Raw genomic sequence first — 14,106 nt, 5'->3', positions numbered from 1 at the left:
TGACGCAGTGGTTGGGAGTCCGCCTGCCGATGCAGGGGACACGGGTTCGTGCCCCGGTCCGGGAGGATCGCACGTGCCACGGAGCGGCTGGGCCCGTGAGCCATGGCCGCTGGGCCTGCGCGTCCGGAGCCTGTGCTCCGCAACGGGAGAGGCCACAGCGGTGAGAGGCCCGCGTACCGCAAAAAAAAAAAAAATCCCCTTCTCCTGGCAGGCCCCCAGTTCGGGGAGGTATGTCTACTTGGCTCTAACTCTCCAGCTCTTTACCAGGTCATTTCTGTGGCCTTTGGCTTTGTAGCAGGTCCAAACTCTTGGATAGAAACTGAAAGAACATAGAAGAGTATAGTCTTCAGGTACCTGGACGCTGCTGTCTGCACACATATAATATAAAAGGTCTTGTGATGTTTCCAGGGCATCATTGTTAAGGTCACTGATGGGCTGCTACCTTCCTGATTGGTAAAAGGAAGGTAAAGGGAATGATTGGTAAATATTTTTCTACAGGTGTGGAAAAAACTTCCACTGTAATTTCATCAGAAGCAACTTGATGGATACCAATAGTCTCCCGTTACTTTTTTTTTTTTAAACCCCGAGTAAGGTCTCAAGTTCTCTCTTAACTCCATATTTTCACCCTCTCCTTTCACCCTGGTAAAAAATGAGACCCTCGCATTGTGAAGGTTTGAATTCCCCTGCAGTCCCCCTCTCCGTTGTTGGGCTTTGGTGTCTTCCCAGAGCTTGGCCATGTCTTGGCCACTAGCCAGGCTTTTCACAGCTGAACTGCAGGATGGGCTTGGGGACACCTCAGGACTCTGGATGAGCTTCACCCTAAAGGCTGCATAATTGCGGCCGAGAACTGAGCAGCTCCCCCTCAACTTCCTGGCAGCTGTGAAGTCTCCAGGCCCCTGTGAGCCCCTTGACTCTGGTCAGGGCAGGGAGGCCAAGCTCTGCGGTAGTGACCATGTTACTCCTGCATTAGCACTGCTGCATGGCGGCCACTAGTGGGCGCTCTCGTGCACCATCTCCTTTAATCCTTGCGAGATGCTTGGGTGTTGAAGTTAGGCGGTAACTATTATTACGGTATCTGGGGATCTCGGTGGGAGACTTTGATGGGCAGCCCTGGCTGCTCTGCTAGAGAATCTCTGATAAGCTCCTGGCTGTTTCCTCAGAGAGTAGCCATGCAGCCCTTCACTGGGGAGAGGAGCCTGGGTCGGGGGCCAGGCAGAGCCCCCCAGTAGCAAGTACTCTGTCTCCGAGTAGTACTGTAGTCTCTGAGGCAGTGGGGATTCTCGTGGTCTGGTGGCCAGCCGTGCAGGCCCTGGAGTCAGCAGTGGAGGGTGCCATCCTGCCCCTGCCGCCTTCCAGCTTGAGGCCCTGGGGAGGCCGGGCTTGACCACCAGGGCGGTGACTGAGCAGAGCGTGGCGCCATCTGAGTGGTTTGCACAGATCACTGACTGGTGTGGAGACCACAGTTGGGGGGTCCCAGTGGTTGGGGGGTGCAGTGAGAGGTGGTGGTAGCCTGGACAGGGGTGCACAGCGGGCCTGGAGAGGAGTAACCCAAGAGGGCATTTGCAGGTGGGCTTAGGAGGATTTTGTGGTCAGCTCAGCGACTGTGGGGCCAGACGAGGAGCCGAGGATGAATGTGGATTTTGGCTTGGTGGTGGCCTTGACCTTCTCGTGTGCAGAGCACACGCAGGGGAGAGAGGGCTTGGGGACGGAGGCGGGTGGCAGGCAGACGAGTTCCTTCTGGACACTGGAATTTGTGGCTGTGCAGTGGCCCGAGAGGCAGGCTCCTAGGATTAGTTGATGTGCAGTGAAATGCAAGTGGAAGTCCCAGGCAGGAGGGAAGGATCTGGACGTCTGTGTTGGAGTGGTCCTAGGAAGCGGAGCCTCAAGAGGGGCACAGCAGGGAAGGGGTGCAGGGCAGAGAGGAGGGGCTGCTGAGGAGAGCCAGACCCTGGAAAGCCCTGGAAACTAAGGGAAGGAGAGTGATCAGGAGAGAGGCTGGCATCATGTCCTTGGGATCCAGCAACCAAGATACCCTTGACCTTTGCAGAGCAGTTGTGGTGCCATGGAGTGGGGTGCTGGGGATTGAAGTATGACAAGCCCAAGGAGACAGGCCTTCCGGGAGGTATGGCTGCAGAGCGTAAGCCAGGGGGCAGTGGCTGGGAGAGGCTGGGCGGGCAGGAGGCCTTCTGCTCTTTGGTTTTGAGATGGGAGATCTTAAGATGGGGGAGTCGAGTGGGTTTAGGTCTGAGTGTTGGTAGGAAGTTAAGGCCAGTGCAGGCTGCTTCTGTTCTGGGGTGGTAGCCTTGGGGCGGCTCTGGAGAGCCTCCTTCTAGAAGGCGGTGGGGGAAGGGTGCAGTGTGGAGGTTGAATGGGGGGCTCTTCAGTCCCCTCGACCTCCTGACTCCCGTGGAGAGTGAGGGCCATTCTCAGGGCAAGATGGCCACGCCTTTCCTGTGACATCCTGAGCTTTCTCTGCTCCCGTGCAGTGCAGTCCTTTGGCAGATCGCTTTATGTTTCCTCGCTGAAGTCCTTGTTAGCCTAACACTCTTCATCATTCCTCTGCTTATGAACAAAGGGCATATCGCAGCCTCCCTGGTGCGTGAGGTTTTAGGAACCAATCCCCTTCCTGTCTCTCTGCCAAGTGTATGAGACGGTGGTCCCTCTGAATTCCCGAAGCTGGAGACCCTGGCATCTTGGCAGTTATTGCCATTCCGGTCCCTGTTCCTTTCTCTCCTTCAGAGCACCGTTTTGGAACTGTATAGTCTGGGAGAGGCACCTTCCCCGGTGAGGTGCCCCTCAGTCACCGTGCAGACTTGAGGTGACAGCTGATTGTTTTGTGCAGGCATTGCCAGGGGGAGCGCGTACTTTGGAGGTGTAGTAAGTAGCATGTATTTTCTTTTTTTTTTTTTTTTGCCGTACACGGGCCTCTCACTGTTGTGGCCTCTCCCGTTGCGGAGCACAGGCTCCAGACACGCAGGCTCAGCGGCCATGGCTCACGGGCCCAGCTGCTCCGCGGCATGTGGGATCTTCCCGGACCGGGGCACGAACCCGTGTCCCCTGAATTGGCAGGCGGACTCTCAACCACTGCGCCACCAGGGAAGCCCAGCATGTATTTTCTTTAAAGCTATTAACCCCTGCCTTCTTTGTCAACCCCCAGTGACCTCAAGGACATTCAGCCAAAGGAGGGATTAGGATGGGTACGCTGTTCGGAGTCGGCTTTAAACCCTGAATTGTGGTTCATTGCCTGTCAGAAGCCAAAGGTTGCCCCAACTCTGAAGAGTCAGACCTGCTCAGACATCTGTGAGGGATGGTCACATAGTACTTTTCTCACAGGATACGTTCAGACAGTTTTTTAAAAAAAAGCTAAAGAGGGAAGGCAGAGGAATTTCAACTCCAATTGCATTTTTAGGAATGTCCTAGAAAATAGGCATTATGGAAGGGTCCTCTAGCATCCCTGTCGTTTGTGAGCGTTCTCGAGCCTGCTAAGTAAAATCAGAACTCTAGAGCTTTTCAGAGCTTCCTGGTCGACGTCGGCAGGTGTGCCATCTACCCCTGGCCTGCGGCTCTGTAGAGCTTTCGCGGGGAGAGCTGACGGCACCTGTCTCGGGGCCTGTGTCCGTGTTTGCAGTCAGCCAGCCAGCCAGGGGGCTCCGTATCTTCAGGGCGTTTTGTCCTATCAGATGAGAAACTTGAATCCCTCCAGCTTCCCATTCTCTGTGTGCCCCTTACTCCTTTCTCCTGGTTGCCTTTTGGACCCCTCAAACGTTCTGTCTTAAGGTTAGATCACGTGGCCACTGTTTGGGGGACCTTGCAAGGGCTCTTCTTTCTTCTGTTCATTATTGAATCATCTCATCACTGAGAACCTTGCGCCTATTTTATAGAAGTTTTGAAAGCAAGGTAGAACTTAGTCATTCCTGTAGGTAACCTGCCAAAGGGACTGGCTTTGTGGAAGAAGGGGGCTGAAGTGGGTCCTGTGCTCCCAGATGGCCACGTAGAACCTGGGCTTTGGCTCCCGAAATCCCAGAAGACCGTTGACCAACATTGTGTGTCGAGCCTCAGCCTTCCTGATGTGGCCTGACGGATTTGTATCCCGTGGCAGAGCTGTTGGGGCCCTCGTAGCAACGCTGCCTGCCTGCCGGTGTGAGCCATTCCAGCCCAAACACCAAGGGGTGGGAAGCGTCTGGAAATGCCAAGTTCCTCATTCAGTGCCTCTGTCTCAGCAGGAATGGGCAGACAGTTCCCCAGGGACCCCTAGCCCCTTCCTCCTGGGAAGGGGGGAGGCAACTTAATGTGGGCATTTCCACCTTTAATTTTTGTTCCAGGATGGTAGAGCCCCTAAAGAGGGCTGCTGGCTTCTCTTCAGGGGGGCCCTGCACTTGGCACCATGCCTGTCTCCCAGAGGGGAGGGGGCTCCTAAGATTCGGTCTTTTGTTCTCTTCAGTGAAAGTCACTTGAGTGGGGTGGGGGGGGCGTGTTAGGAGAGTGGACTCAGAGCCAGCTGCCTGGGTTCCAGCTTGGCAGGGTCACGGAACCTCTTTTGGCCTCAGTTTTCTCTGTGAACTGTAAAATGTAAATAATAATATGTGCCTTATAGAGTTGCCAGAGGGTTTGGTAAGTTAATAAATGAATAAAGCATTTGGTGGCTGGCACACAGTAAGCAAGCCCTAAGTATAGGCATGCCTTGGAGATATTGTGGGTTCAGTTCCAGACCACCACAGTAAAGCAAGTCATACAAGTGTTCTGGCTTCTCAGTGTATATAAAAGTTATGTTTAAAGTGTAGGGTAAGATTGTTTATTTGAGATTTTTCTTGTTTCTTGAGGTGAGATTGAATTGCTATGAACTTCCCTCTTAGAACTGCTTTTGCTGTGTCCCATGGGTTTTGGGTGGTCGTGCTTTCGTTGTCATTTGTGTCTATGTATTTTTTAATTTCTTTGAGTTCTTCAGTGATCTCTTGGTTATTTAGTAGCGCACTGTTTAGCCTCCACGTATTTGTGTTTTTTACAGTTTTTTTTTCCTGTAATTGATTTACAATCTCAGCGTTGTGGTCAGAAAAGATGCTTGATACGATTTCAGTTTTCTTAAATTTTCCAAGGCTTGATTTGTGACCCAAGATGTGATCTATCCTGGAGAATGTTCCATGTGCACTTGAGAAGAAAGTGTATTCTGCCACTTTTGGGTGGAATGTTCTATAAATGTCAATTAGATCTGGTCTGTTGTGTCATTTAAAGCTTATGTTTCCGTACTTATTTTCTGTTTGGATGATCTGTCCATTGGTGTAAGTGGGGTGTTAAAGTCCCCTACTATTATTGTGTTACTGTCGATTTCTCCTTTCATGGTTGTTAGCATTTGCCTTACATATTGAGGTGCTCCTACGTTGGGTGCAAAAACATTTATAATTGTTACATCTTCTTCTTGGATTGATCCTTTGATCATTATGTAGTGTCCCTCCTTATCTCTTGTAACAGTCTTTATTTTAAAGTCTATTTTATCTGACACGAGTGTTGCTACTCCAGCTTTCTTTTGATTTCCATTTGCATGGAATATCTTTCTCCATCCCTTCACTTTCAGTCTGTATGTGTCCCTAGGTCTGAAGTGGGTCTTTTGTAGACAGCATATATATGGGTCTTGTTTTTGTATCCATTCAGCCAGCCTGTGTCTTGTTTGGGGTAATTAATCCATTTACATTCAAGGTTATTATCGATATGTATGTTCCTATTACCATTTTCTTAATTGTTTTGGGTCTGTTTTTGTGGGTCTTTTTCTTCTCTTGTGTTTCCTGCTTAGAGAAGTTCCTTTAGCATTTGTTGTGAAGCTGGTTTGGTGGTGCTGAACTCTCTTAGCTTTTGTTTGTCTGAAAAGCTTTTTTTTTTTTTTTTTTTGCGGTACGCGGGCCTCTCACTGTTGTGGCCTCTCCCGTTGCGGAGCACAGGCTCCAGACGCGCAGGCTCAGCGGCCATGGCTCATGGGCCCAGCCGCTCCGCGGCATGTGGGATCTTCCCGGACCAGGGCACGAACCCGTGTCCCCTGCATCGGCAGGCGGACTCTCAACCACCGCACCACCAGGGAAGCCCTGAAAAGCTTTTGACTTCTCCATCAAATCTGAATGAGATCCTTGCTGGGTAGAGTAATCTTGGTTGTAGGTTTTTCTCTTTTATCACTTTAAGTATATCCTGCCACTCCCTTCTGGCCTGCAGAGTTTCCACTGAAAAATCAGCTGGTAACCTTATGGGGACTCCTTTGTATGTTATTTTTTGTTTTTTCCTTGCTGCTTTTAATATTTTCTCTTTGAATTTAATTTTTGTTAGCTTGATTAATATGTGTCTTGGTGTGTTTTTCCTAGGGTTTATCCTGTATGGGACTCTCTGTGCTTCCTGGACTTGGGTGACTATTTCCTTTCCCATGTTAGGGAAGTTTTCCACTATAATCTCTTCAAATATTTTCTCAGACCCTTTCTTTTTCTCTTCTTCTTCTGGGACCCCTGTAATTCGAACGTTGGTGTGTTTAGTGTTGTCCCAGAGGTCTCTGAGATTGTCTTCAATTCTTTTCATTCTTTATTCTGCTCCTTGGCATTTATTTCCACCATTTTGTCTTCCAGCTCACTTATTTGTTCTTCTGCCTCCGTTATTCTGTTATTGAATCCTTCTAGTGTATTTTTCATTTCAGTTACTGTGTTGTTCATCTCTGTTTTGTTTGTTCTTTAGTTCTTCTAGATCTTTGTTAAATATTTCTTGTATTTTCTCAATCCATGCTTCCATTCTATTTCCGAGATTCTGGATCATCTTTACTATCATTACTCTGAATTCTTTTCCAGGTAGATTGCCTATTTCCTCTTCATTTATTTGGTCTTTTTTTTTTTTTTTTTTTTTTTGCAGTATGCAGGTCTTTCACTGTTGTGGCTTCTCCCATTGTGGAGCACAGGCTCCGGACGCACAGGCTCAGCGTCCATGGCTCACGGGCCCAGCCGCTCCGTGGCATGTGGGATCTTCCCAGACCGGGGCTTGAACGCGTGTCCCCTGCATCAACAGGCGGACTCTCAACCACTGCGCCACCAGGGAAGCCCCATTTATTTGGTCTTGTAGGTTTTTACCTTGCTCCTTCATCTGTGACATATTTTGTTGCCATTTCTTTTTTTTTTATGACTGGGATTGTGTTCCTGTTTTACTGGTTGTTTGGCCTGAGGCTTCCAACACTGGAGTTTGTTGGCTGTTGGGTAGAGAGAGCTGGGTCTTGGTGCTGAACACTGTGAGACCTCACTCCGATGAATATTCCCTGGGGTCTGAGGTTCTCTGTCAGTCCAATGGTTCGGACTCAGAGCTCCCACCACAGGAGCTTCCGCCCGACCCTGGGCTTGCAAATCAAGATCCTGCAAGCCATGTGGGGTGGCAAAAATAAAAAATAAAAAAGAACAATAACAAAGTAAAAAATAAAATTAGACTAGGAAACTAACAGATATGTTAGAAAGAATGTAGAAATAAAAATATAGATGAATCAACAATGGGAAGGTACATCAGTACCACAGTAGTAAAAAAGAGGTGGAGGGAAAAGAAAAAAAAAGGTGGTGGGGGAAGGTCTTGGCTGTGGAGGGCGGGGCCTAAGCAAGGGCAAGGTTTGGGCAGTGGGCGGGGCCTATGCTCAGTACCCACAGGGCTGGAAAAGGCCCTGGGGGCTGTGGTGGGTGGGGCTTATTAGGCTCAAGGTACAGAAGGAGCCCAGGCGTGCCCCACACCCCTGGTCTCAGAGGGCAGGGGACCTCACCTGGGAGCCCAGCAGGCTTCCTGGGCTCAAGTGGGTGGGGAAAACGCCCTTCTCTCCTCTCCTGCTCCTCCTGGAGGGCCCCTCCCGCCTGCCTCTCCTGATCCCCACCTGGCCTCCCTCCTATGCCCACAAGGACCCACGCAGTCTGGAGGGGCCTTGGAGGGCAGGGGATTGGTCTGGGAGCTCAGCAGGCTCCTTGTACCTGAGTGGGCGGGGCAATTGCCCTCCACTCCTCTCCTGCTCCTCTGGCGGGACCCCTCCCGCCTGCCTCTCCTGATCTCCCTGTTCTCCCTCCTGTGCCCCCAGGACCCACGCAGCCTGGATGGGGCTTTGGAGGGGGGAACCAGCTTGGGAGCTCAGCAGGCTCCCTGGCCCAAGTGGGCCATGCGATTGCCCTCCGCTCCTCTCCTGCTCTTCCTGGAGAGTCCCTCCCACCTGCCTCTCCTGATCTCCTGGCCTCAGGGGCGCTGATCTTGTCTGGCCTCCACTTCTCCTCCCCCCTCGGTCCCCCTGTGTCCTACCGGTTCACTCTGGGGTTCCTCCCGTCTCCTTGGGGGTCAGAGTCCCCCACAAGCAGACAGCAGGTGCCTTAGTTGTGGGGAGATGCTAACTCCATGTCTGAAATAGAAACGAAGAAAACAATAGCGAGGATGAATAAAACTAAAAGCTGGTTCTTTGAGAAGATAAACAAAATTGATATACCCTTAGACTCATTAAGAAAAAAGGGGAGAGAACTCAGATCAATAAAATTAGAAATGAAAAAGGAAAAATCACAACCAACACTGCAGAAATACAAAGGATTATAAGAGACTACTACAAACAACTATATGCCAATAAAATGGACAGCCACGAAGAAATGGACAAATTCTTGGAAAGGTACAATTTTCCAAGACTGAACCAGGAAGAATTAGAAAATATAAACAGACCAATCACAAGTAATGAAATTGAAACTGTAATTAAAAATCTTCCAGCAAACAAAAGTCCAGGACCCAATGGCTTCACAGGTGAATTCTATCAAACATCTAGAGAAGAGTTAACACCAATCCTTCTCAAACTCTTCCAAAAAATTGCAGAGGGAGAAACACTCCCAAATTCATTCTACGAAGCCACCATCACCCTGATATCAAAACCAGAAAAAGATATCATAAAATAAGAAAATTACAGACTAATATTACTGATGAACATAGATGCAAAAATCCTGAACAAAATATTAGCAAACAGAATCCAACAGCACATTGAAAGGATCATACACCATGATCAAGTGGGATTTATCCCAGGGATGCATGGATTCTTCAGTATATGCAAATCAATCAATGTGGTAAACCACATTAACAAATTAAGGAATAAAAACCATATGATCATCTCAATAGATGCAGAAAAAGTTTTTGACAAAATTCAACACCCATTTATGATCAAAACTCTCCAAAAAGTGGGCACAGAGGGAACCTACCTCAACATAATGAAGGTCATATATGACAAAGCTACAGCCCACATCATTCTCAGTGGTGAAAAACTAAAACCATTTCCTCTAAGATCAGGAAAAAGACAAGATTGCCCACTCTCACCTCTGTTATTCAACATAGTTTTGGAAGTTTTAGCCACAGCAATCAGAGAAGAAAAAGGAATAAAAGGAATCCAAATCGGAAAAGAAGAAGTAAAACTGTCACTGTTTGCGGACGACATGATACTATACATAGAGTATCCTAAAGAGGCTACCAGAAAACTACTAGAACTAATCAGTGAATTTGGTAAGGTGGCAGGATACAAAATTAATGCACAGAAAACTCTTGCCAAAAATCATAATGCAATTTCTGGTCTTCCTATACACCAACAACGAAAAATCAGAAGGAGAAATTAAGGAAACACTCTTATTTACCATTGCAACAAAAAGAATAAAATACCTAGGAATAAACCTGCCTAAGGAGGTGAAAGATTTGTACTCAGAAAACTATAAAACACTGATGAAAAAAATCAAACATGACATAAACACATGGAGAAATATACCATGTTCTTGGATTGGAAGAATCAATATTGTGAAGATGACTGTACTACCCAAAGCAATCTACAGATTCCATGCAATCCCTATCAAACTACCAATGGCATTCTTCACAGAATTAGAACAAAAAATCTTACAATTCATATGGAAACACAAAAGACCCTGAATAGCCAAAGCAATCTTGAGAAAGAAAAACAGAGTTGGAGGAATCAGGCTCCCCAACTTCAAACTATACCACAAAGCTACAGTAATCAAGACAGTATGGTACTGGCACAACAACAAATATAGATCAGTGGTACAGGATAGAATGCCCAAAGATAAACCCATGCCCATGCGGGCACCTAATTTACAACAGTGGAGGCAAGAATATACAGTGGAGAAAAAACAGTCTCTTCAATAAGTGGTGCTGGGAAAACTGGACAGCTACATGTAAAAGAATGAAATTAGAACACTACCTAACACCATACACAAAAATAAACTCCAGGGCTTCCCTGGTGGTGCAGTGGTTGAGAGTTCGCCTGCCGATGCAGGGGGCGTGGGTTCATGTCCTTGTCTGGGAGGATCCCACGTGCCGCAGAGCGGCTGGGCCCGTGGGCCATGGCCGCTGAGCCTGCGCGTCCGGAGCCTGTGCTCCGCGATGGGAGAGGCCACAACAGTGAGAAGCCCGCGTATCACAAAAACAAGACAAAAACTCCACATGGATTAAAGACTTAAATGTAAGACCAGACGCTATAAAACTTTTGGAGGAATACATAGGAAAAACACTCCTTGACATAAACCACAACACAATCTTTTTTGACCCACCTCCTAGAGTAACAAATAAAAACAGAAGTAAACAAATGGGACTTAATTAAACTTAAAAGCTTTTGCGCAGCAAAGGAAATCATAAACAAGACAAAAAGACAACCCTTAGAATGGGAGAAGATATTTGCAAATGAAACAACAGGCAAAGGATTAATCTCCAAAAATACACAAACAGCTCATGGAGCTCAATATCAAAAAAACAAACAATCCAGTTAAAAAATGGGTGGAACACCAAGTAGACATTTCACCAAGGAAGACATACAGATGGCCAAGAGGCACATGAAAAGATGCTCAGCATCACTAATTATTAGAGAAATGCAAATCAAAACTACAATGAGGTATCACCTCACACCAGTCAGAGTGGCCATTATCAAAAAAGTTAGAAACAATAAATGCTGGGGTCTTCCCTGGTGACGCAGTGGTTGAGAATCTGCCTGCCAATGCAGGGGACACAGGTTCGAGCCCTGGTCTGGGAAGATCCCCCATGCCGTGGAGCAACTAGGCCCGTGAGCCACAGCTACTGAGCCTGTGCGTCTGGAGCTTGTGCTCCGCAGCAAGAGAGGACGCAACAGTGAGAGGCCTGCACACCGCGATGAGGAGTGGCCCCCGCTTGCTGCAACTAGAGAAAGCCCTCGCACAGAAACAAAGACCCAACACAGCAAAAATAAATAAATAAATAGACAGGTAGGTAGATAGATAAATAAATAAATAAATGCTGGAAAGGTTGTGGTGAAAAGGGAACCCTCCTACACTGTTGGTGGGAATGTAAATTGATGCAACCACTATGGAAAACAGTATGGAGGTTCCTTAAAAAACTAAAAATAGAACTACCATATGACCCAGCAATCCCACTGCTGGGCATATACACTGAGAAAACCATAATTCAAAAAGAGTCATGTACCAAAATGTTCATTGCAGCTCTATTTACAATAGCCAGGAGATGGAAGCAACCAAAGTGTCCATAATCGGATGAATGGATAAAGAAGATGTGGCACATATATACAATGGAATATTACTCAGCCATAAAAAGAAACAAAATTGAGTTATTTGTAATGAGGTGGATGGACCTAGAGTCTGTCATACAGAGTGAAGTAAGTCAGAAAGAGAAAAATACTGTATGCTAAGGCATATATATGGAATCTAAAAAAAAAAAAAAAAAGGGTACTGATGAACCTAGTTGCAGGGCAGGAATAAAGAGGTAGACATAGAGAATGGATTTGAGGACATGGGGTGGGAGGGCGAAGCTGGGGCAAAGTGAGGGTAGCATCGACATATATACACTACAGAATGTACAATAGTTGGCTGGTGGGAAGCAGCGGTGTAGCACAGGGAGATTGGCTCGGTGCTTTGCGATGAACTAGAGGGGTAGGATAGGGAGGGTGAGAGGCAGGCTCAAGAGGGAGGGGATATGGGGACATGTGTATGCATATGGCTGATATGCTTTGTTGTGCAGCAGAAAGTAACATGGTATTGTGAAGCAATTATACGCCAATAAAGATCTATTTTTAAAACTATGTTTATGCTATATTGTAGTCTATTAAGTGTACAGTTGGCATTGTGTCTAAAAAAAGTACATATCTTTTTTGGGGGGGGTGCTGTGCCATGCCGCATGCGGGATCTTAGTTCCCCGACCAGGGATTGAACCCGTGTCCCCTTCACTGGAAGTGCAGTCTTAACCACTGGACTGCCAGGGAAGTCCCAACAATGTACCTATCTTAATTTAAAAATACTTCGTGGCAGGGCTTCCCTGGTGGCGCAGTGGTTGGGGGTCCACCTGCCGATGCAGGGGACACGGGTTCGTGCCCTGGTCCGGGAAGACCCCACATGCCGCAGAGCGGCTGGGCCCATGAGCCATGGCCGCTGAACCTGTGCGTCCAGAGCCTGTGCTCCGCAACGGGAGAGGCCACAGCAGTGAGAGGCCCGGGTACCACAAAACAAAACAAAACAAAAACGTGGCAGAATTCCCTGGCGGTCCAGTAGTTAAGACTCTGTGCTTCTACTGAAGGGGGGGTGTAGGTTTGATCCCTGGTCAGGGAACTAAGATCCCACATGCTGTGCAGCGTGGTCCCCTGGAAAATCTAACTAAAACACCTTTATGGCTAAAAAATGTTAAGCACCATCGGAGCCTTCAGCGAGTTATAAACTTTTTGATAAGGGAGAGTCTTGCCTCGATGTTGGTGGCTGCTGGCTGATCAGAGTGGTGGCTGCTGATTAGGGTCGCCGTGGCAGTTTCTTAAGATGGCAGTGAAGCCTGCTGCATCAATTGGCTCTTCCCTGCACCAGCGGTTTCTCTGAAGCACCCAGCGCTGTTTGATAGCATTTTATCCACAGTAGAACTTCTTCCAAAATTGGAGTCAGTCCTGTCAAACCCTGCCAACCCCAACCCCTTATCAGTTAAGTTCATATGATGTTCTGAATCCTTTGTTGCCATTTCAACAGTCTTTGCAACATCTTTACCAAGAGTAGTTCCCATCTCAATAAACCACTTTCTTTGCTCATCCATGAGAAGCAACTCCTCGTCCATTAAAAGTTTTATCCTGAGATGGTAGCAATTCAGTCACACCTTCAGGCTCCACTTCTCATTCTAGTTCCCTTGCTCGTCCTGCCACATCTGCAGTTACTTTGCTTCATGAAGTCTTGAACCCCTCAAAGTCATCCATGAGGGTTGGAATCAACTTCTTCCAAACTCCTATCAGTGTTGATATTTTGATCTCTTTTCATGAATCATGAATGTTCTTTATGGCATCTAGAATGGTGAATCCTTTCCAGAAGGTTTTCAATTGACTTTGCCCACATCCATCAGAGGAATCTCTATCTATGGCAGGTGTAGCCTTACGAAATGTAGTTCTTAAATAAGACTTGAAAGTTGACATTACTCCTTGGTCCATGGGCTACAGTATGATGTTTTGTTAGCAGTCATGAAAATAACATTAATCTCCTTATACGGCTCCGCCAGAGCTCTTGAGTGACCAGGTGCATTGCCGGTGAGCAGTACTACTTTAAAAGGAATCTTTTTTCTGAGCAGTGGCTCTCAACAGTGGGCTTAAAGTATTCAGTAAACCAATGTGTTGTCATCCTTTATTGTTCAATTTATAGAGCACAGGCAGAGTAGATTTAGCATAATTCTCAAGGCCCCTAGGGTTTTTGGAATGGTAAGTGAGCATTGGCTTCAACTTAAAATCACCTGCTAACTGCATTAGCCCGTAACAAGAGGGTCAGCGTGTCCTTTGAAGCTCTAAAACCAGGCCTTGACTTTTCCTCTCTGGCTATCAAAGTCCTAGATGGCATCTTCTTCTAATATAAGGTGGTTTTGTCCACATCGAACATCTGTTGTGTAGTGTAACTACCTTCATTAATGATCTTAACTAAATCTTCTGGATAACTTGCTGCAGCTTCTACATCAGCACTTGCTGTTTCACCTTACTCTTTTATGTTATGGAGACAGCTTTCCTTAAACCTCATGAACCGATCTCTGGTAGCTTCTTTTCATCTGCAGCTCCATCACCTCTCTTAGCCTTGATGGAATTGAGAGGTGGGGCCTTGCACTGGG

At 47.3% G+C, this 14,106-nt stretch overlaps 1 protein-coding gene across 5 annotated transcripts in view; it reads left to right on the top strand.

Annotated features, from left to right (window-relative positions):
* CNNM3 (cyclin and CBS domain divalent metal cation transport mediator 3) overlaps positions 1–14,106 on the top strand; it is a 29,436-nt gene that overhangs the window by 1,628 nt on the left and 13,702 nt on the right. The gene's annotated exons all lie outside the window — the stretch shown is intronic.

The sequence above is a fragment of the Mesoplodon densirostris genome, chromosome 14 (genome assembly GCF_025265405.1).
Source record: "Mesoplodon densirostris isolate mMesDen1 chromosome 14, mMesDen1 primary haplotype, whole genome shotgun sequence".
Taxonomy (NCBI): Eukaryota; Metazoa; Chordata; class Mammalia; order Artiodactyla; family Ziphiidae; genus Mesoplodon; species Mesoplodon densirostris.
The sequence above is the reverse complement of the archived record's forward strand: the minus strand, read 5'-3'. Positions and strand labels throughout refer to the sequence as shown.